Here is a 21,145-nt window from a genome sequence, read left to right as displayed (position 1 = left end):
ACTGGACCTAATTCATGCAAAGTTGGACATATTACATTAAATCGGACGATATTTAACATGTTCAACTAAATGGTTTAATACCTAAAAAACTAAACGAGGTACCGTATGATAACCTCGTACGCATGGACTCCCTGGCCGACGGGACCTTCTTCGTCGGAGTCGCCATGGCCCTTCCAGCGACAGAAGGACACGTAGGCGCAGCGGCATCCCTAATTGGCCGCTCGACTTCCTCCACCGTCGCGTGCATGACTATGGACGTTACCCCAATTCGCCTGCCCCTCGTCTTGCCATTGCGTGCGACGAGAACGGCGGCACATAGCGAATCGTCCGTGCCAATCGTGACAAGTTGGTCACTAAGGCGCTGCCGTCAGCTTGTGGACATCTCTGTGATGATCCTAGATAGGTCCTCCACCCAGGCCAATGCAAGGCCAGCAAGGGCCTAGTTCGAGGCAATGTCTGACATCACGAATGCGGCCTGGCGCTTCATGCTGCACCATCGACTCGGCCTCCGTCATGGTGTTGCGCGATGACATGTTGCCGCCTCCGTGGTCGAGGTAATGCAAGAGGCCCACACGTGTTCGCAAGCCCCAAGGATGGCTCCTTCACAACAACAGGGTGGTGATGGTCGTGCCCTCTCCTTGTCGCGCGAAAGATGTCTCGGCGGTGATGTCGACCGATCTAAGCCGCCTAATGTGTTGCGCGGCGACGAGGGTAGCTCCTCCTTCATCCCTTACGCGGAGTCCAATTTAGACGCCACAGTAGCACAGGGAGGGCGGCTCCTCCTTCACCTCCTATTTAGGCGGCGACAATGGCGGGGCCAATCCACAGTCACAAAGCAACTAGGACCTCCAGCTGCCACTGGAACTTCAATGATGGCACAATCAAGAATGATCATGCTTTGGCCCATGGATGTTTCCCATAGTATTTGGCTCTAAATTTGGCTAACACAGTTCTCTGTTAAATTCTACAATTTGGTAAGAGCAATATTGTGCAGCAAAGCTGAAAAAAATATTTCCATGATTCAAAGCGGCTAAAAAATATTTCCATGATTCAAAGCGGCTAAAAAAATATTTCCATGATTCAAAACAACTGAAAAAATATTACTTGGATAACCTTGTTCCGAATGAAAAATTAAACAAACGCACATGTATCAGTTATTATTTAAAAGAACTCAAACAAGCAGCAAATGTACGCCAAAATGACCAGTATCATAGTCACTTTCTTTTGCGGTGACAGTATTATAGTCACAACTGGAGAGTAGATCAACAAATCTGCATTGTAACTTACTCTGCAGTATCAATTCCACAGGAGCTTGCACAATCTACTCAAAGATACAATACTAAATACTAATTGACCATCATTGTCTTGCTTAAGCTTCACAACTGCAAAGAGAACATACTAAACTGACCGGTGATTACATAACTTTTGTCCTTGTTTCAACTGCCACACTGTAAATTAAACATACTAACATTGACCATGGTAACTACTTAGACAGTCCAGCTTGGAAGCAAAACACTTGGAGCGCCATCTATGCAACAAGCCAAGGGCAGCAGATCCTTGTTACAGGATAACAGTGGGTCCTCATGGCGATGGCAGTTTGCCCATAGCACGATCTGAAAAGATACAATTGATTAAGCTTATAACCATGCTGTAGCTCTTTATTCCGACTAGTTAGGTATGAAATCTAAAATAATAACATTATTCAGATTTACTCCCTCCGTCCCATAATATAAGAGTTTTTTTTACACTAGTGTATTATACTATGGGACGGAGGAAGTACTATATCTAAGCCAATGTCAAGAATTGTCGATAAAATTTGAATGAAACAGGTTCTCCAAGGAGAAGCTGAAACAAACAAACAACCTGAAGATTACATATACTCCCTCTGTAAACTAATATAAGAGCGTTTAGATCACTACTTTAGTATTCTAAACACTCTTATATTAGTTTACGGAGGGAGTACTAGGCAGTAGGGGCAAGGAGATGCATACAAGATTACAGCCTTGCGCAACCTGCCTATGAGCAAGACTGCAAGAGCAGCTCAGAGCATATGGCATTGCAAATATTCACACATCATAATTCTCAAACGTGCATCAATACGTACCTGGAGTGCAGAAGCTCATGTAGGGAACAACAATGACGTTGTAGTTTCTTGACCTGCAGGTGTATACCTTACGGACATGGCCTGACTTGAGCTCCATGGAGAATACCGTGTTGCCTGTCCTAACGAAAATGAGTCCGTGGCCGTCCGCGAAGCCAACGACCTCAGGTGGCGTCGAGAGGCCACGAGTGCGGAGCATTGTCTTGTGCTGGATAACTCTGCGCTGCACCCATTCCACCTCTCCGTCGGCGCCATCCTTCATCGACCAGAGGTAGAGCGTGCCATTCCGCACGCCGGCGAACCCCAGCCTGCCATCCTCCGCTTTCACGAGGACGGTGCAAGAGTAGTATTCGTGCTGGGACGACGGCCAGATCACCGAGAGTTCCTGCCTGACGATGTCGTACCCCAACATTTTGAAATTGAGGTACGGGTCGCAGGTGAAGTAGAGCGTGTTCCCCACAAGGACGCTCGGTCGCCCGTCAACAAACGCCGGCTGCTCGATCTCAACTCGCTGGCTCCAGGCACCGGCCTCCGACGAGTAGGTGCAGGCGAACGTGATGCCACGTTCGCCGCATCCCACGAAGGCGACACGGAAGGGTCCGCCATGACAGTCGAGGTGGTCGCAGCCGACCGCGGCGCAGAGCACGGCCGCGTTGAAGCCGAGCGCGTAGGCCGGCACGCGGGGGATCTTGAACTCCTCACCCGTGACGGGGTCCCAGACGACGAGGCGCTGCCCTGAGCGTGTGGAGGAGCACGCGGCCGTGGCGGGCGTCCAGCACATTCAGGCCGGGGCGGTCGGAGGCGGCGGGGCGGAAGGAGGAGGTGGGGACGAGCTGGGCCATGCCTTGGTAGTGCTGCTTCAGGTTGAGGACGAAGCCGAGCATGGGAGGTGTTCGATGGAATGCGCGGTAGCGGCGGAGGTACGCCGGGTCGGTGAGGAGGTGGCGCCAGCGCCAGCAGACGAGGGAGGCGCGCACAAGGCGCGCGGGGTCGTCCGGAGGGAGGCGGAGGAGGATCTCCGGGGCCATGTCGGCGATTGTCCGAGGCGCCGGCGCCGGTGCCGGCACGAGGCGAGGCCGTTTCGGCACGGGCGTGTCCATGGGTGGTTGCTTGCTTCGTTTGGTGCTGGTTTCCCGGCGCTACGGTTAGGTTTTAAGCAGGCTAGTGGCTAAGAGGACGGCGACCGGAATGGGAGGGTCACGCACGCGGCTTGCGGAGGGCGACGGTGGCGGCGTGGGAGGGGAAGTTGGCTCGAGAAGTGCGCGGGCCGGGAGTTGGCGCGTGATTTTAACACCGTTTGGCGGGCAGCAAATTCAAGCACTGCCGCCAACCAGAATATTGTGCAATCTGCCGCTTGGCGCCTACCGCGGATCAGGGCACACTAGTGGAGGAGCACGCGGCCGTAGCTACTGGTGCGGCTCCCATATCGGGCCTCTTCGAAGCCATCACTTTTTTCTGGACAAACTTTTTTTTCTTTTTTCTTTTTTTGAAACTACAAACTTTTTTTTCAAGAGTACGCCAATGGCGTATCATATTTTTATAAAAGGCAGAACAATATTTACAAGAGACCAAACTGAGATGCGAACATTCAAGATGGCAAACACCACTCCGACCCCAACCCAAACTCACGCGGTTACATTCTCATAAAAGGATCTAGACCTCCAACACCGAGCCCTGCACTAGTCCAATCTACGATCTCAGAACGAATTGACGCTACCAGTTGGGGAGGTGTCTTCTGATCACGCGGCCTGTTGAACACCCTAGCGTTACGCTGCTTCCACAGAGCCCATGCCGTCCCTATGACAAAGGAGTCGAATCCTCGTCGCACTCTGCCTGTTAACCTCAATCTTTGCTCCAGCCACCATTCGAAATAGGTAGTGTTGGTGGTCGGCGCGTGGATGTTAAGCTGGAAAGAATCGAGGCATAGGTGCCACACCTCTTGTGTGTAGACGCAATGCACCAAGATGTGATCCGCGTTATCTTCTTCTTGAAGGCACGTGAAGCACAGCGACGTCTCATCTTGGAGGCTTGTCTGGCTCGCCTGTCAGAAGTCCAAAGCCGATACTGCACCGCAAGCCAAGCAAAAATTTTGCACCGTAAGGGTGCCCAGCTCCTCCAAATGCCTTCTGTCGTTGCCCATGCATAACCTTTGGTAGACCGACCTTGCTGTGTAAGTTCCTGAGATGTCTGCCGGCCAAGAAAACTGGTCCGGACTCTGATCATTAGTCGGGACCGTGGCGATGGCTAGGCATAGATTGGCCACCTGCATGTGCGCAGTGAAGGAGATGTCGCCCTGAACTGATGGGGAACGTAGCAGAAATTCAAAATTTTCCTACGTGTCACCAAGATCTATCTATGGAAAAACTAGCAACGAGGGGAAGGAGAGTGCATCTACATACCCTTATAGATCGCTAAGCGGAAGCGTTCAAGAGAACGGGGTTGAAGGAGTCGTACTCGTCGTGATCCAAATCACTGGAGATCCTAGCGCCGAACGGACGGCACCTCCGTTTTCAACACACGTACATCCCGGTGACGTCTCCCATGCTTTGATCCGGCAAGGAGAGAGGGAGAGGTTGAGGAAGACTCCATCCAACAGCAGCACAATGGCGTGGTGGTGGTGGAGGAGCGTGGTACTCCAGCAGGGCTTCGCCAAGCACCGCAAGAGACGAGGAGGGAGAGGGGTAGGGCTGCGCCAAGAAGGAGAGGAACTCGTGTGTCTTGGGCAGCCCAAACCTCAAGTATATATAGGGGGAGGGGAGGGGCTGCGCCCCCACCTAGGGTTCCCTCCCTAGGGGTGGCGGTAGCCCCCAAATCCCATCTGGGTGGCGGCCACAAGGGGGAGAGGGGGAGGCGCACCTAGGGTGGGCCTTAGGGCCCATCTGCCCTAGGGTTTGCCCCCCTTCCCTCTTGGAGGAGCCTTGGGCCTTGGTGGGGGGGGGGGCGCACCAGCCCACCTGGGGCTGGTCCCCTCCCACACTTGGCCCATGCAGCCCTCCGGGGCTTGTGGCCCCACTTGGTGGACCCCCGGGACCCTCCCGGTGGTCCCGGTACGTTACCGATAAAACCCGAAACTTTTCCGGTGACCAAAACATGACTTCCCATATATAAATCTTTACCTCCGTACCATTCCGGAACTCCTCGTGACGTCCGGGATCTCATCCGGGACTCCGAACAACATTCGGTAACCACATACAAACTTCCTTTATTACCCTAGCGTCATCAAACCTTAAGTGTGTAGACCCTACGGGTTCGGGAACCATGCAGACATGACTGAGACATTCTCCGGTCAATAACCAACAGCGGGATCTGGATACCCATGTTGGTTCCCACATGTTCCATGATGATCTCATCAGATGAACCATGATGTCGAGGATTCGATCAATCACGTATACAATTCCCTTTGTCTAGCGGTATTGTACTTGCCCGAGATTCGATCGTCGGTATCCCGATACCTTGTTCAATCTCGTTACTGGCAAGTCTCTTTACTCGTTCCGTAACACATCATCCCGTGATCAACTCCTTGGTCACATTCTGCACATTATGATGATGTCCTACCGAGTGGGCCCAAAGATACCTCTCCGTTTACACGGAGTGACAAATCCCAGTCTCGATTCGTGCCAACCCAACAGACACTTTCGGAGATACCCGTAGTGCACCTTTATAGCCACCCAGTTACGTTGTGACGTTTGGCACACCCAAAGTATTCCTACGGTATCCGGGAGTTGCACAATCTCATGGTCTGAGGAAATGATACTTGACATTAGAAAAGCTTTAGCATGCGAACTACACGATCTTGTGCTATGCTTAGGATTGGGTCTTGTCCATCACATCATTCTCCTAATGATGTGATCCCGTCATCAACGACATCCAATGTCCATGGTCGGAAACCGTAACCATCTATTGATCAACGAGCTAGTCAACTAGAGGCTTACTAGGGACATGGTGTTGTCTATGTATCCACACATGTATCTGAGTTTCCTATCAATACAATTCTAGCATGGATAATAAACGATTATCATGAACAAGGAAATATAATAATAATCAATTTATTATTGCCTCTAGGGCATATTTCCAACAGTCTCCCACTTCAATTGGTGTAGGTGCCACAAGTAGGTGGTACTATCATTACTATCTTATATCTTTTGGCATGAACATGTGTATCACTACGATCGAGATTCAATAAACCATTCATTTTAGGTGCAAGACCATTGAAGGTATTATTCAAATAAACAGAGTAACCATTATTCTCCTTAAATGAATAACCGTATTGTGATAGACATAATCCAATCATGTCTATGCTCAACGCAAACACCAATCTTGATGGTAGAGGGAGCGTACGATATTTGATCAACCTTGGAAATACTTCCAACACATATCGTCATCTCACCTTTTAGGTAGTCTCCGTTTATTCCGTAGCCTTTTGTTTCGAGTTACTAACACTTAGCAACCGAACCGGTATCTAATACCCTGGTGCTACTAGGAGTACTAGTAAAGTACACATTAACACAATGTATATCCAATATACTTCTATCGACCTTGCCAGCCTTCTCATCTACCAAGTATCTAGGGTAATTCTGCTCCAGTGGCTGTTCCACTTATTACAGAAGCACTTAGTCTCGGGTTTAGGTTCAACCTTGGGTTTCTTCACTAGAGCAGCAACTGATTTGCCGTTTCATGAAGTATCCCTTTTTTGCCCTTGCCCTTCTTGAAACTAGTGGTTTCACCAACCATCAACAATTGATGCTCCTTCTTGATTTCTACTCTTGTGGTGTCAAACATTGTGAATATCTCAAGGATCATCATATACGTCCCTGATATATTATAGTTCATCATGAAGCTCTAGCAGCTTGGTGGTAATGACTTCGGAGAAACATCACTATCTCATCTGGAAGATCAACTCCCACTCGATTCAAATGATTGTTGTACTCAGACAATCTGAGCACAAGCTCAACAATTGAGCTTTTCTCCCTTAGTTTGCAGGCTAAGAAAATCGTCGGAAGTCTCATACCTCTTGACGTGGGCACGAGCCTGAAATCCCAATTTCAGCCCGCGAAACCTCTCATATGTTTCGCGACGTTTCAAAACGTCTTCGGTGCCTCAACTCTAAACCGTTTAACTGAACTATCACGTAGTTATCAAAATGTGTATGTCAGATGTTCGCAACATCCACAGATGACGTTCGTGGTTCAGCACACTGAGCGGTGCATTAAGGACATAAGCCTTCTATGAAGCAATGAGGACAATCCTCAGTTTACGGACCTAGTCCGCATAATTGCTACTATCAACTTTCAACTAAATTTTCTCTAGGAACATATCTAAACAGTAGAACTGAAGCGCGAGCTACGACATAATTTGCGAAGACCTTTTGACTATGTTCAGGATAATTAAGTTCATCTTATGAACTCCCACTTACATAGACATCCCTCTAGTCATCTTAAGTGATTACATGATCCGTGTCAACTAGGCCGTGTTCGATCATCACGTGAGACGGACTAGTCAACATCGGTGAACATCTTCATGTTGATCGTATCTTCTATACGACTCATGTTCGACCTTTCGGTCTTCTGTGTTCCGAGGCCATGTCTGCACATGCTAGGCTCGTCAAGTCAACCTAAGTGTTTGCATGTGTAAATCTGTCTTACACCCGTTGTATGTGAACGTTGGAATCTATCACACCCGATCATCACGTGGTGCTTCGAAACAACGACTGTCGCAACGGTGCACAGTTAGGGGGAACACTTTCTTGAAATTATTATGAGGGATCATCTTATTTACTACCGTCGTTCCAAGTAAACAAGATGCAAAAACATGATAAACATCACATGCAATCAAATAATAATAGTGACATGATATGGCCAATATCGCATAGCTCCTTTGATCTCCATCTTGGGGCTCCATGATCATCTTGTCACCGGCATGACACCATGATCTCCATCATCATGATCTCCATCATCGTGTCTCCATGAAGTTGCTCGCCAACTATTACTTCTACTACTATGGCTAACACGTTTAGCAATAAAGTAAAGTAATTTACATGGCGTTTCTCAATGACACGCAGGTCATACAAAAAATAAAGACAACTCCTATGGCTCCTACCGGTTGTCATACTCATCGACATGCAAGTCGTGATTCCTGTTACAAGAACATGATCAATCTCATACATCACATATATCATTCATCACATCCTTTTGTCCATATCACATCACATGGCATACCCTGCAAAAACAAGTTAGACGTCCTCTAATTGTTGTTTGCTTGTTTTACGTGGCTGCTATGGGTTTCTAGCAAGAACGTTTCTTACCTACGCAAAAACCACAACGTGATATGCCAATTGCTATTTACCCTTCATAAGGACCCTTTTCATCGAATCCGATCCGACTAAAGTGGGAGAGACAGACACCCGCTAGCCACCTTATGCAACTAGTGCATGTCAGTCGGTGGAACCAGTCTCACGTAAGAGTACGTGTAAGGTCGGTCCGGGCCGCTTCATCCCACAATACCGCCGAAACAAGATTGGACTAGTAACGGTAAGCATATTGAACAAAATCAATGCCCACAACTACTTTGTGTTCTACTCGTGCATAGAAAGTACGCATAGACCTAGCTCATGATGCCACTGATGGGGAACGTAGTAGAAATTCAAAATTTTCCTACGTGTCACCAAGATCTATCTATGGAGAAACTAGCAATGAGGGGAAGGAGAGCGCATCTACATACCCTTGAAGATCGCTAAGCGGAAGCGTTCAAGAGAACGGGGTTGAAGGAGTCGTACTCGTCGTGATCCAAATCACCGGAGATCCTAGCGCCGAACGGATGGCACCTCCGCGTTCAACACACGTACAGCCCGGTGACGTCTCCCATGCTTTGATCCAGCAAGGAGAGAGGGAGAGGTTGAGGAAGACTCCATCCAATAGCAGCACAACGGCGTGGTGGTGGTGGAGGAGCGAGGTACTCCGCAGGGCTTCGCCAAGCACCGCAAGAGACGAGGAGGGAGAGGGGTAGGGCTGCACCAAGAAGGAGAGGAACTCGTGTGTCTTGGGCATCCCAAACCTCAAGTATATATAGGGGGAGGGGAGGGGCTGAGCCCCCACCTAGGGTTCCCTCCCTAGGGGTGGCGGCAGCCCCCAGATCCCATCTGGGTGGCGGCCACAAGGGGGAGAGGGGGAGGCGCACCTGGGGTGGGCCTTAGGGCCCATCTGCCCTAGGGTTTGCCCCCCTTCCCTCTTGGAGGCGCCTTGGGCCTTGGTGGGGGGGCGCACCAGCCCACTTGGGGCTGGTCCCCTCCCACACTTGGCCCATGCAGCCCTCCGGGGCTTGTGGCCCCACTTGGTGGACCCCCGGGACCCTCCCGGTGGTCCCCGTACGTTACCGATAAAACCCAAAACTTTTCCGGTGACCAAAACAGGACTTCCCATATATAAATCTTTACCTCCGGACCATTCCAGAACTCCTTGTGACGTCCGGGATCTCATCCGGGACTCCGAACAACATTCGGTAACCACATACAAACTTCCTTCATTAGCCTAGCGTCATCGAACCTTAAGTGTGTAGACCCTACGGGTTCGGGAACCATGCAGACATGACTGAGACGTTCTCCAGTCAATAACCAACAGCGGGATCTGGATACCCATGTTGGTTCCCACATGTTCCATGACGATCTCATCGGATGAACCATGATGTCGAGGATTCGATCAATCCCGTATACAATTCCCTTTGTCTAGCGGTATTGTACTTGCCCGAGATTCGATCGTCGGTATCCCGATACCTTGTTCAATCTCGTTACTGGCAAGTCTCTTTACTCGTTCCGTAACACATCATCCCGTGATCAACTCCTTGGTCACATTGTGCACATTATGATGATGTCCTACCGAGTGGGCCCAGAGATACCTCTCCGTTTACACGGAGTGACAAATCCCAGTCTCGATTCATGCCAACCCAACAGACACTTTCGGAGATACCCGTAGTGCACCTTTATAGCCACCCAGTTACGTTGTGACGTTTGGCACACCCAAAGTATTCCTACGGTATCCGGGAGTTGCACAATCTCATGGTCTGAGGAAATGATACTTGATATTAGAAAAGCTTTAGCATGCGAACTACACGATCTTGTGCTATGCTTAGGATTGGGTCTTGTCCATCACATCATTCTCCTAATGATGTGATCCCGTCATCAACGACATCCAATGTCCATGGTCAGGAAACCGTAACCATCTATTGATCAACGAGCTAGTCAACTAGAGGCTTACTAGGGACATGGTGTTGTCTATGTATCCACACATGTATCTGAGTTTCCTATCAATACAATTCTAGCATGGATAATAAACAATTATCATGAACAAGGAAATATAATAATAATCAATTTATTATTGCCTCTAGGGCATATTTCCAACAGTGTCCCACTTGCACTAGAGTCAATAATCTAGTTCACATCGCCATGTGATTAACACTCACAGGTCACATCGCCATGTGACCAACATCCAAAGAGTTTACTAGTGTCACTAAACTAGTTCACATCATCATGTGATTAAGACTCAATGAGTTCTGGGTTTGATCATGTTTTGCTTGTGAGAGAGGTTTTAGTCAACGGGTCTGCAACATTCAGATCCGTATGTACTTCGCAAATCTCTAGGTCATATTATAAATGCTGCTTCCACGCTCCACTTGGAGCTATTTCAAATGGTTGCTCCACTATACGTATCCGGTTTGCTACTCAGAGTCATTTGAATAGGTGTTAAAGCTTGCATCGATGTAACCCTTTACGCCGAACTCTTTATCACCTCCATAATCGAGAAACATGTCCTTATTACTCCAAGGACAATTTTGACTGCTATCTAGTGATCCACTCCTGGATCACGTTTGTACCCTCTTGCCAGACATGTGGCAAGGCACACATCAGGTGCGGTACTCAGCATGGCATACCGTATAGAGCCTATGACAAAAGCATAGGGGACGACATTCGTCCTTTCTCTTTCTTCTGCCGTGGTCAAGCTTTAAGTCTTAACTTCATACCTTACAACTCAGGCAAGAACTCCTTCTTTGACTGATCCATCTTGAACACCTTCAAGATCATGTCAAGGTATGTGCTCATTTGAAAGTACCATTAAGCGTTTTGATCTATCCTTATAGATCTTGATGCTCAACGTTCAAGTAGCTTAATCTAGGCTTTCCATTGAAAAACACTTTTCAAATAACTCTGCATGCTTTCTAGAAATTCTACATCATTTCCGATCAACATGTTAACAACGCATACTCATCGGAAATTCTATAGTGCTCCCACTCACTTCTTTGGAAATACAAGTTTCTCATAAACTTTGTATACACCCAAAATCTTTGATCATCTCATCAAAGCATACATTCCAACTCCGAGATGCTTACTCCAGTCCTTAGAAGGATTGCTGGAGCTTTGCATACTTATTAGCATCTTTCAGGATTGACAAAACCTTCCGGTTGTATCACATACATCCTTTCCTCAAGAAAATCGTCGAGGAAACAATGTTTTGACATCCTATCTGCAAGATTTCATAAATAATGCAGTAATCGCTAATATAATTCCAACAGACTCTTAGCATCGCTATGAGTGAGAAAGTCTCATCATAGTCAACTCCTTGAACTTGTCAGAAAAAATCTTAACGACAAGTCGAGCTTTCTTAATGGTGATACTTACCATCATTGTCCGTTTTCCTTTTAAAATCCATCTGTACTCAATAGCCTTACGACCATCGAGCCGTTCTGCCAAAGTATACACTTTGTTTTCATACATGGATCCTCTCTCGGATTTTATGGCCTCGAGCCATTTATCAGAATCCGGGCCCACCATCGCTTCTCCATAGCTCGTAGGTTCATTGTTGTCTAGCAACATGACTTTCAAGACAGGATTACGTACCACTCTGAAGTAGTATGCATCCTTGTCATCCTACGAGGTTTGGGAGTGACTTGATCCGAAGTCTCATGATCAATATCATAAGCTTCCACTTCAATTGGTGTAGGTGCCACAGGAACAACTCTTTGTGCCCTGCTATACACTAGTTGAAGTGACGGTTCAATAACCTCATCAAGTCTCCACCATCCTCCCACTCAATTCCTTCGAGAGAAATTTTTCCTCGAGAAAGGACCCGATTCTAGAAACAATCCCTTATTGCTTTCGGATCTGAGACATGAGGTATACCCAACTGTTTTGGGTGTCCTATGAAGATGCATTTATCCACTTTGGGTTCGAGCTTATCAGCCTGAAACTTTTTCACATAAGCGTCGCAGCCCCAAACTTTTAAGAAATGACATCTTAGGTTTCTCTAAACCATAGTTCATACGGTGTCATCTCATCGGAACTACGTGGTGCCCTATTTAAAGTAAATGTGGTTGTCTCTAATGCCTAACCCATAAACTATCGTGGTAATTCGATAAGAGACATCATGGTATACATCATATCCAATAGGGTGCAGTTATGATGTTCGGACACACCATCACACTATGGTGTTCCAGGCTGTATTAGTTGTGAAACAATTTCCTCAATGCCTTAATTCTGTGCCAAACTCGTAATTCAGATATTCATCTCTATGATCATATCATAGATCTTTTATCCTCTTGTCACGACGATCTTTCAACTTCACCCTGAAATTACTTGAACCTTTCAAATACTTGTGATTCATCAAGTAAATATACTCAACATCTAATCAAATCATCTGTGAAGTAAGAACATAACGATATCCACTACATGCCTCAGCACTCATTGGACTGCACACATCAAAATGTATTACTTCCAACAAGTTGCTTTCTAGTTCCATTTTACTGAAAACGAGGCTTTCAGTCATCTTGCCCATGTGGTATGATTTGCATATCTCAAGTGATTCAAAATCAAGTGAGTCCAAACAGTCCATTTGCATGGAGTTTCTTCATGCATATACACCAATAGACATGGTTCGCATGTCTCAAACCTTTTAAAATGAGTGAGTCCAAAGATCCATCAACATGGAGCTTCTTCATGCATTTTATACCGATATGACTTACGTGGCAGTGCCACAAGTAGGTGGTACTATCATTACTATCTTATATCTTTTGGCATGAACATGTGTATCACTACGATCGAGATTCAATAAACCATTCATTTTAGGTGCAAGACCATTGAAGGTATTATTCAAATAAACAGAGTAACCATTATTCTCCTTAAATGAATAACCGTATTGTGATAGACATAATCCAATCATGTCTATGCTCAACGCAAACACCAATCTTGATGGTAGAGGGAGCGTACGATATTTGATCAACCTTGGAAATACTTCCAACACATATCGTCATCTCACCTTTTAGCTAGTCTCCGTTTATTCTGTAGCCTTTTGTTTCGAGTTACTAACACTTAGCAACCGAACCGGTATCTAATACCCTGGTGCTACTAGGAGTACTAGTAAAGTACACATTAACACAATGTATATCCAATATACTTCTATCGACCTTGCCAGCCTTCTCATCTACCAAGTATCTAGGGTAATTCTGCTCCAGTGGTTGTTCCCCTTATTACAGAAGCACTTAGTCTCGGGTTTAGGTTCAACCTTGGGTTTCTTCACTAGAGCAGCAGCTGATTTGCCGTTTCATGAAGTATCCCTTTTTTGCCCTTGCCCTTCTTGAAACTAGTGGTTTCACCAACCATCAACAATTGATGCTCCTTCTTGATTTCTACTCTTGTGGTGTCAAACATTGTGAATATCTCAAGGATCATCATATATGTCCCTGATATATTATAGTTCATCACGAAGCTCTAGCAGCTTGGTGGTAATGACTTCGGAGAAACATCACTATCTCATCTGGAAGATCAACTCCCACTCGATTCAAATGATTGTTGTACTCAGACAATCTGAGCACAAGCTCAACAATTGAGCTTTTCTCCCTTAGTTTGCAGGATAAGAAAATCGTCGGGGGTCTCATACCTCTTGACGTGCGCACGAGCCTGAAATCTCAATTTCAGCCCTCGAAACATCTCATATGTTTTGCGACGTTTCAAAACGTCTTCGGTGCCTCAACTCTAAACCGTTTAACTGAACTATCACGTAGTTATCAAAATGTGTATGTCAGATGTTCGCAACATCCACAGACGACGTTCGTGGTTCAGCACACTGAGCGGTGCATTAAGGACATAAGCCTTCTATGAAGCAATGAGGACAATCCTCAGTTTACGGACCTAGTCCGCATAATTGCTACTATCAACTTTCAACTAAATTTTCTCTAGGAACATATCTAAACAGTAGAACTGAAGCGCGAGCTACGACATAATTTGCGAAGACCTTTTGACTATGTTCAGGATAATTAAGTTCATCTTATGAACTCCCACTTAGATAGACATCCCTCTAGTCATCTTAAGTGATTACATGATCCGAGTCAACTAGGCCGTGTCCGATCATCACGTGAGACGGACTAGTCAACATCGGTGAACATCTTGATATTGATCGTATCTTCTATACGACTCATGTTCGACCTTTCGGTCTTCTGTGTTCCGAGGCCATGTCTGTACATGCTAGGCTCGTCAAGTCAACCTAAGTGTTTGCATGTGTAAATCTGTCTTACACCCGTTGTATGTGAACGTTGGAATCTATCACACCCGATCATCACGTGGTGCTTCGAAACAACGAACTGTCGCAACGGTGCACAGTTAGGGGGAACACTTTCTTGAAATTATTATGAGGGATCATCTTATTTACTACCGTCGTTCTAAGTAAACAAGATGCAAAGACATGATAAACATCACATGCAATCAAATAATAATAGTGACATGATATGGCCAATATCGCATAGCTCCTTTGATCTCCATCTTGGGGCTCCATGATCATCTTGTCACCGGCATGACACCATGATCTCCATCATCATGATCTCCATCATCGTGTCTCCATGAAGTTGCTCGCCAACTATTACTTCTACTACTATGGCTAACACGTTTAGCAATAAAGTAAAGTAATTTACATGGCGTTTCTCAATGACACGCAGGTCATACAAAAAATAAAGACAACTCCTATGGCTCCTGCCGGTTGTCATACTCATCGACATGCAAGTCGTGATTCCTATTACAAGAACATGATCAATCTCATACATCACATATATCATTCATCACATCCTTTTGGCCATATCACATCACATGGCATACCATGCAAAAACAAGTTAAACGTCCTCTAATTGTTGTTTGCTTGTTTTACGTGGCTGCTATGGGTTTCTAGCAAGAACGTTTCTTACCTACGCAAAAACCACAACATGATATGCCAATTGCTATTTACCCTTCATAAGGACCATTTTCATCGAATCCGATCCGACTAAAGTGGGAGAGACAGACACCCGCTAGCCACCTTATGCAACTAGTGCATGTCAGTCGGTGGAACCAGTCTCACGTAAGAGTACGTGTAAGGTCGGTCCGGGCCGCTTCATCCCACAATACCGTCGAAACAATATTGGACTAGTAACGGTAAGCATATTGAACAAAATCAATGCCCACAACTACTTTGTGTTCTACTCGTGCATAGAAAGTACGCATAGACCTAGCTCATGATGCCACTGATGGGGAACGTAGTAGAAATTCAAAATTTTCTTACGTGTCACCAAGATCTATCTATGGAGAAACTAGCAATGAGGGGAAGGAGAGTGCATCTACATACCCTTGAAGATCGCTAAGCGGAAGCGTTCAAGAGAACGGGGTTGAAGGAGTCGTACTCGTCGCGATCCAAATCATCGGAGATCCTAGCGCCGAACGGACGGCACCTCCGCGTTCAACACACGTACAGCCCGGTGATGTCTCCCATGCTTTTATCCAGCAAGGAGAGAGGGACAGGTTGAGGAAGACTCCATCCAACAGCAGCACAATGGCGTGGTGGTGGTGGAGGAGCGTGGTACTCCAGCAGGGCTTCGCCAAGCACCGCAAGAGACGAGGAGGGAGAGGGGTAGGGCTGCGCCAAGAAGGAGAGGAACTCGTGTGTCTTGGGCAGCCCAAACCTCAAGTATATATAGGGGTAAGGGAGGGGCTGCGCCCCCACCTAGGGTTCCTTCCCTAGGGGTGGCGGCAGCCCCCAGATCCCATCTGGGTGGCGGCCACAAGTGGGAGAGGGGGAGGCGCACCTGGGGTGGGCCTTAGGGCCCATCTGCCCTAGGGTTTGCCCCCCTTCCCTCTTGGAGGCGCCTTGGGCCTTGGTGGGGGGGCGCACCAGCCCACCTGGGGCTGGTCCCCTCCCACACTTGGCCCATGCAGCCCTTCGGGGCTTGTGGCCCCACTTGGTGGACCCCCGGGACCCTCCCAGTGGTCCCGGTACGTTACCGATAAAACCCGAAACTTTTCCAGTGACCAAAACAGGACTTCCCATATATAAATCTTTACCTCCGGACCATTCCGGAACTCCTCGTGACGTCCGGGATCTCATCCGGGACTCCGAACAACATTCGGTAACCACATACAAACTTCCTTTATTACCCTAGCGTCATCGAACCTTAAGTGTGTAGACCCTACGGGTTCGGGAACCATGCAGACATGACTGAGACGTTCTCCGGTCAATAACCAACAGCGGGATCTGGATACCCATGTTGGTTCCCACATGTTCCACGATGATCTCATTGGATGAATCACGATGTCGAGGATTCGATCAATCCCGTATACAATTCCCTTTGTCTAGCGGTATTGTACTTGCCTGAGATTCGATCGTCGGTATCCCGATACCTTGTTCAATCTTGTTACTGGCAAGTCTCTTTACTCATTCCATAACACATCATCCCGTGATCAACTCCTTGGTCACATTGTGCACATTATGATGATGTCCTACCGAGTGGGCCCAGAGATGCCTCTCCGTTTACACGGAGTGACAAATCCCAGTCTCAATTCGTGCCAACCCAACAGACACTTTCAGAGATACCCGTAGTGCACCTTTATAGCCACCCAGTTACATTGTGACGTTTGGCACACCCAAAGTATTCCTACGGTATCCGGGAGTTGCACAATCTCATGGTCTGAGGAAATGATACTTGACATTAGAAAAGCTTTAGCATGCGAACTACACGATCTTGTGCTATGCTTAGGATTGGGTCTTGTCCATCACATCATTCTCCTAATGATGTGATCCCGTCATCAACGACATCCAATGTCCGTGGTCAGGAAACCGTAACCATCTATTGATCAACGAGCTAGTCAACTAGAGGCTTACTAGGGACATGGTGTTGTCTATGTATCCACACATGTATTTGAGTTTCCTATCAATACAATTCTAGCATGGATAATAAACGATTATCATGAACAAGGAAATATAATAATAATCAATTTATTATTGCCTCTAGGGCATATTTCCAACATGAATGTCCACCGTCCATGCATTCCCCGACAAGGCCTATTTTACTGTCATTCTGTCGCGTGCCCTCGTGTTCACCATCTCGAGGATTAGGGGAGCAATCTCACTGACTGTAAACCCATGGATCCAACGATCCATACAGAACAACACCCTCTTGCCATCGCCCACATTGATCTTAACAAGACTGTTGAACACAAGCCTGGCCTTTGCATCCTCTGTCATAGGAATACCGTGCCAAGGTCTAGATGGGTCAGACCTGCGTAACCATTCCCACCGCACACGCAGCGCAATCTCCTGCATGCATAGATCTCGGACTCCCAGGCCGCCAAAACATGTTGGACGGCACACCGTATCCCAAGCCACAAGTCATTGCCCGCCATTTACCTTGTCTTTGCCAGCCCAAAAGAACGCCCTCATCCATTTATTCATGTCTTCAAAGACCCATCCAGGGGCGTCAAGCACCATGAGCTAATGTACCGGCCTGGCAGAGACGAGTGATTTGGCAAGGATCAATCTTCCAGACCTCTGAATAACCCTCTTTGCCATGTAGGTACCACCTTCCTGACTTGATCGAGCAACGGTTGCCAGTCCGTATGTCCCAATTGGTGGATCGCGAGCAGGATCCCAAGGTATTTGCAAGGGAATGTGCCTAGCTGACATTGCAGCACCGCCCTCACTCTACGCCCATCCTCCTACGATCCCCTTATCAAAATCGCAGCCGATTTTGTGAAATTAATCCTTAAGCCTGAAGCTTCACCAAAAACCTCCGACGGCTCCTTTACGCAATACAGATCTTGCACTGAAGGCTTCACAAACATCGCTACGTCGTCAGCATAAACCGAAAGCCTCTGCATTGGCTCGATCCCTCTGAAGGAGCTGAGGACACCCTCGGTCGTGGTTGTGTTGATGAGGGAAGAGAGAGTGTCCATGGCGATCACAAAAAGCAGAGGGGAGACGGGGTCCCCTTGCCTTAGACCCTGAGCGTGGTAGATGATGCTTCCTGGGACTCCGTTGAAAATGATCCTGGTGCTCGCCTTGGATAGCAACACAGTCACCCAACTAATCCATCTCCATACGAACCCTCGTGCCCTTAGTACTGAAGGAAATATGCCCTAGAGGCAATAATAAAGTTATTATTTATTTCCTTACTTCATGATAAATGTTTATTATTCATGCTAGAATCGTATTAACCGAAAACATAATACATGTGTAGATACATAGACAAATAGAGTGTCACTAGTATGCCTCTTGACTAGCTCGTTGATCAAAGATGGTTATGTTTCCTAACCATAGACATGAGTTGTCATTTGATAAACGGGATCACATCATTAGGAGAATGATGTGATTGACTTGACCCATTCCGTTAGCTTAGCACTTGATCATTTTAGTTTACTGCTATTTCTTTCTTCATGACTTATACATGCTCCTATGAGTATGAGATTATGCAACTCCCGATTACCGGAGGAACACTTTGTGTGCTACCAAATGTCACAACGTAACTGGGTGATTATAAAGGTGCTCTACAGGTGTCTCCGATGGTACTTGTTGAGTTGGCATAGATTAAGATTAGGATTTGTCACTCCGATTGTCGGAGAGGTATCTCTGGGCCGTCTCGGTAATGCACATCACTATAAGCCTTGCAAGAAATGCACTAAAGAGTTAGTTGGGGATGATGCATTACGGAAACGAGTAAAGATACTTGCCGGTAACGATATTGAACTAGGTATTGAGATACCGACGATCGAATCTCGGGCAAGTAACATACCGATGACAAAGGGAACAATGTATGTTGTTATGCGGTTTGACCGATAAAGATCTTCGTAGAATATGTAGGAACCAATATGAGCATCCAGGTTCCGCTATTGGTTATTGACCGGAGACGACTCTCGGTCATGTCTACATAGTTCTCGAACCCGTAGGGTCCGCACGCTTAAAGTTCGGTGACGATCGGTATTATGAGTTTATGTGTTTTGATGTACTGAAGGTAGTTCAGAGTCCCAGATGTGATCACGGACATGACTAGGAGTCTTGAAATGGTCGAGATGTAAAGATTGATATATTGGATGACTATATTCGGACACCGGAAGTGTTCCGGATGATTTCGGAGAAAACCGGAGCGCCGAAGGGGTTACCGGAACCCCCCGGGGAAGTATTGGGCCTTAGTGGGCCTGAGGGGAGAGAGAGGGCTGCAGCCCAGGAGGTGGAGCACACCCTCCCATGGGGAGTCCGAATTGGACTAAGGGAGGGGTGCGCAGCCCCTCTTTCCCTCTCCCTCTCCCTCTCTTTCCTTCCCCCTTCCCTCTTCCTAGTTGGACTAGGAAAGGATGAATCCTCTTCCTAGTAGGAAGAGGATTCCTCTCCTTGTGGCGCACCAAGGCTGGCCGGCCTCCCCCCTTGCTCCTTTATATACGGGGGTGGGGGGCACCCAAAGACACACAAGTTGATTGTTCCAAGCGAAAGAACGAGGATGTCGCCTAGAGGGGGGGTGAATAGGCGCTTTAAAATAATTACGGTTTAGGCTTGAACAAATGCGGAATAAACCTAGCTGTCAAGCACAAAACCTATAACAACTAGGCTCACCTATGTGCACCACAAACTTATGCTAAGAAATAAAAACTACTAGGTGATAGCAAGATATATGACACGAAACAATATGGCTATCACAAAGTAAAGTGCATAAGTAAAGGGCTCGGGTAAATGATAACCGAGGCACGCGGAGACGACGATGTATCCCGAAGTTCACACCCTTGCGGATGCTAATATCCGTTTGGAGTGGTGTGGAGGCACAATGCTCCCCAATAAGCCACTAGGGCCACCGTAATCTCCTCACGCCCTCACACAATGCAAGATGTCGTGATTCCGCTAAGGGACCCTTGAGGGCGGTCACCGAACCCGTAGAAATGGCAACCCTTGGGGGCGGTCACCGAACCCGTACACTTTGGAAACCCTTGGGGGCGGTCACCGGAACCCGTCAAATTGCTCGGGGCGATCTCCACAACCTAATTGGAGACCCTGATGCTTGCTCGGAGCTTTACACCACAATGATTGAGCTCTGAACACCACCAACCGTCTAGGGCGCCCAAGCACCCAAGAGGAACGAGCTCAAAGGTACCAAGCACCCAAGAGTAATAAGCTTCTCAACTTGTAACTTACACATATCACCATGGAGAACTCAAACTGATGCACCAAATGCAATGGCAAGAGCACACGGAGTGCCCAAGTCCTTCTCTCTCAAATCCCACCGAAGCAACTAATAATAGGGAGGAAAATGAGAGGAAGAACAAGAAAGAGAACACCAAGAACTCCAGGATCTAGATCCAAGGGGTTCCCCTCACATAAAGGAGAAAGTTATTGGTGGAAATGTGGATCTAGATCTCCTCTCTCTTTTCCCTCAAAAACTAGCAAGAATCCATGGAGGGATTGAGAGTTAGCAAGCTCGAAGAAGGTCAACAATGGGGGAAGAACACGAGCTCAAAAGATAAGGTTCAATGGGGAAGAAGACCCCCTTTTATAGGACCTCTCAAATCCAACCGTTATGTGCTCAGGTTGCGTACTAGCGGTACTACTGCTTGGAGGAGCGGTACTATCGCTTAGCATGGGCAAAACAGCCCAATGAGAGAGAAAAACACGAGCTGTAGTTCTGCCAGAGAGGTAGTACCGCTCTGGGAGAGGTAGTACCGCTTACTGCTTATAAGAGGTACCACCGCTCGGGTGGAGAGGTAGTACCGCTCACCGCATATAAGAG

General features: G+C 47.2%; 1 pseudogene; it reads right to left on the bottom strand.

Annotated features, from left to right (window-relative positions):
- Positions 1 to 1,199: 1,199 nt before the first annotated feature.
- On the bottom strand, positions 1,200 to 3,357 carry LOC119354753 (annotated as a pseudogene).
- Between the last annotated feature and the right edge of the window lie 17,788 nt (positions 3,358 to 21,145).

This window comes from Triticum dicoccoides, chromosome 2A, assembly GCF_002162155.2.
Source record: "Triticum dicoccoides isolate Atlit2015 ecotype Zavitan chromosome 2A, WEW_v2.0, whole genome shotgun sequence".
Classification (NCBI taxonomy): Eukaryota; Viridiplantae; Streptophyta; class Magnoliopsida; order Poales; family Poaceae; genus Triticum; species Triticum dicoccoides.
This window is presented reverse-complemented; position numbering and strand designations above follow the sequence as displayed.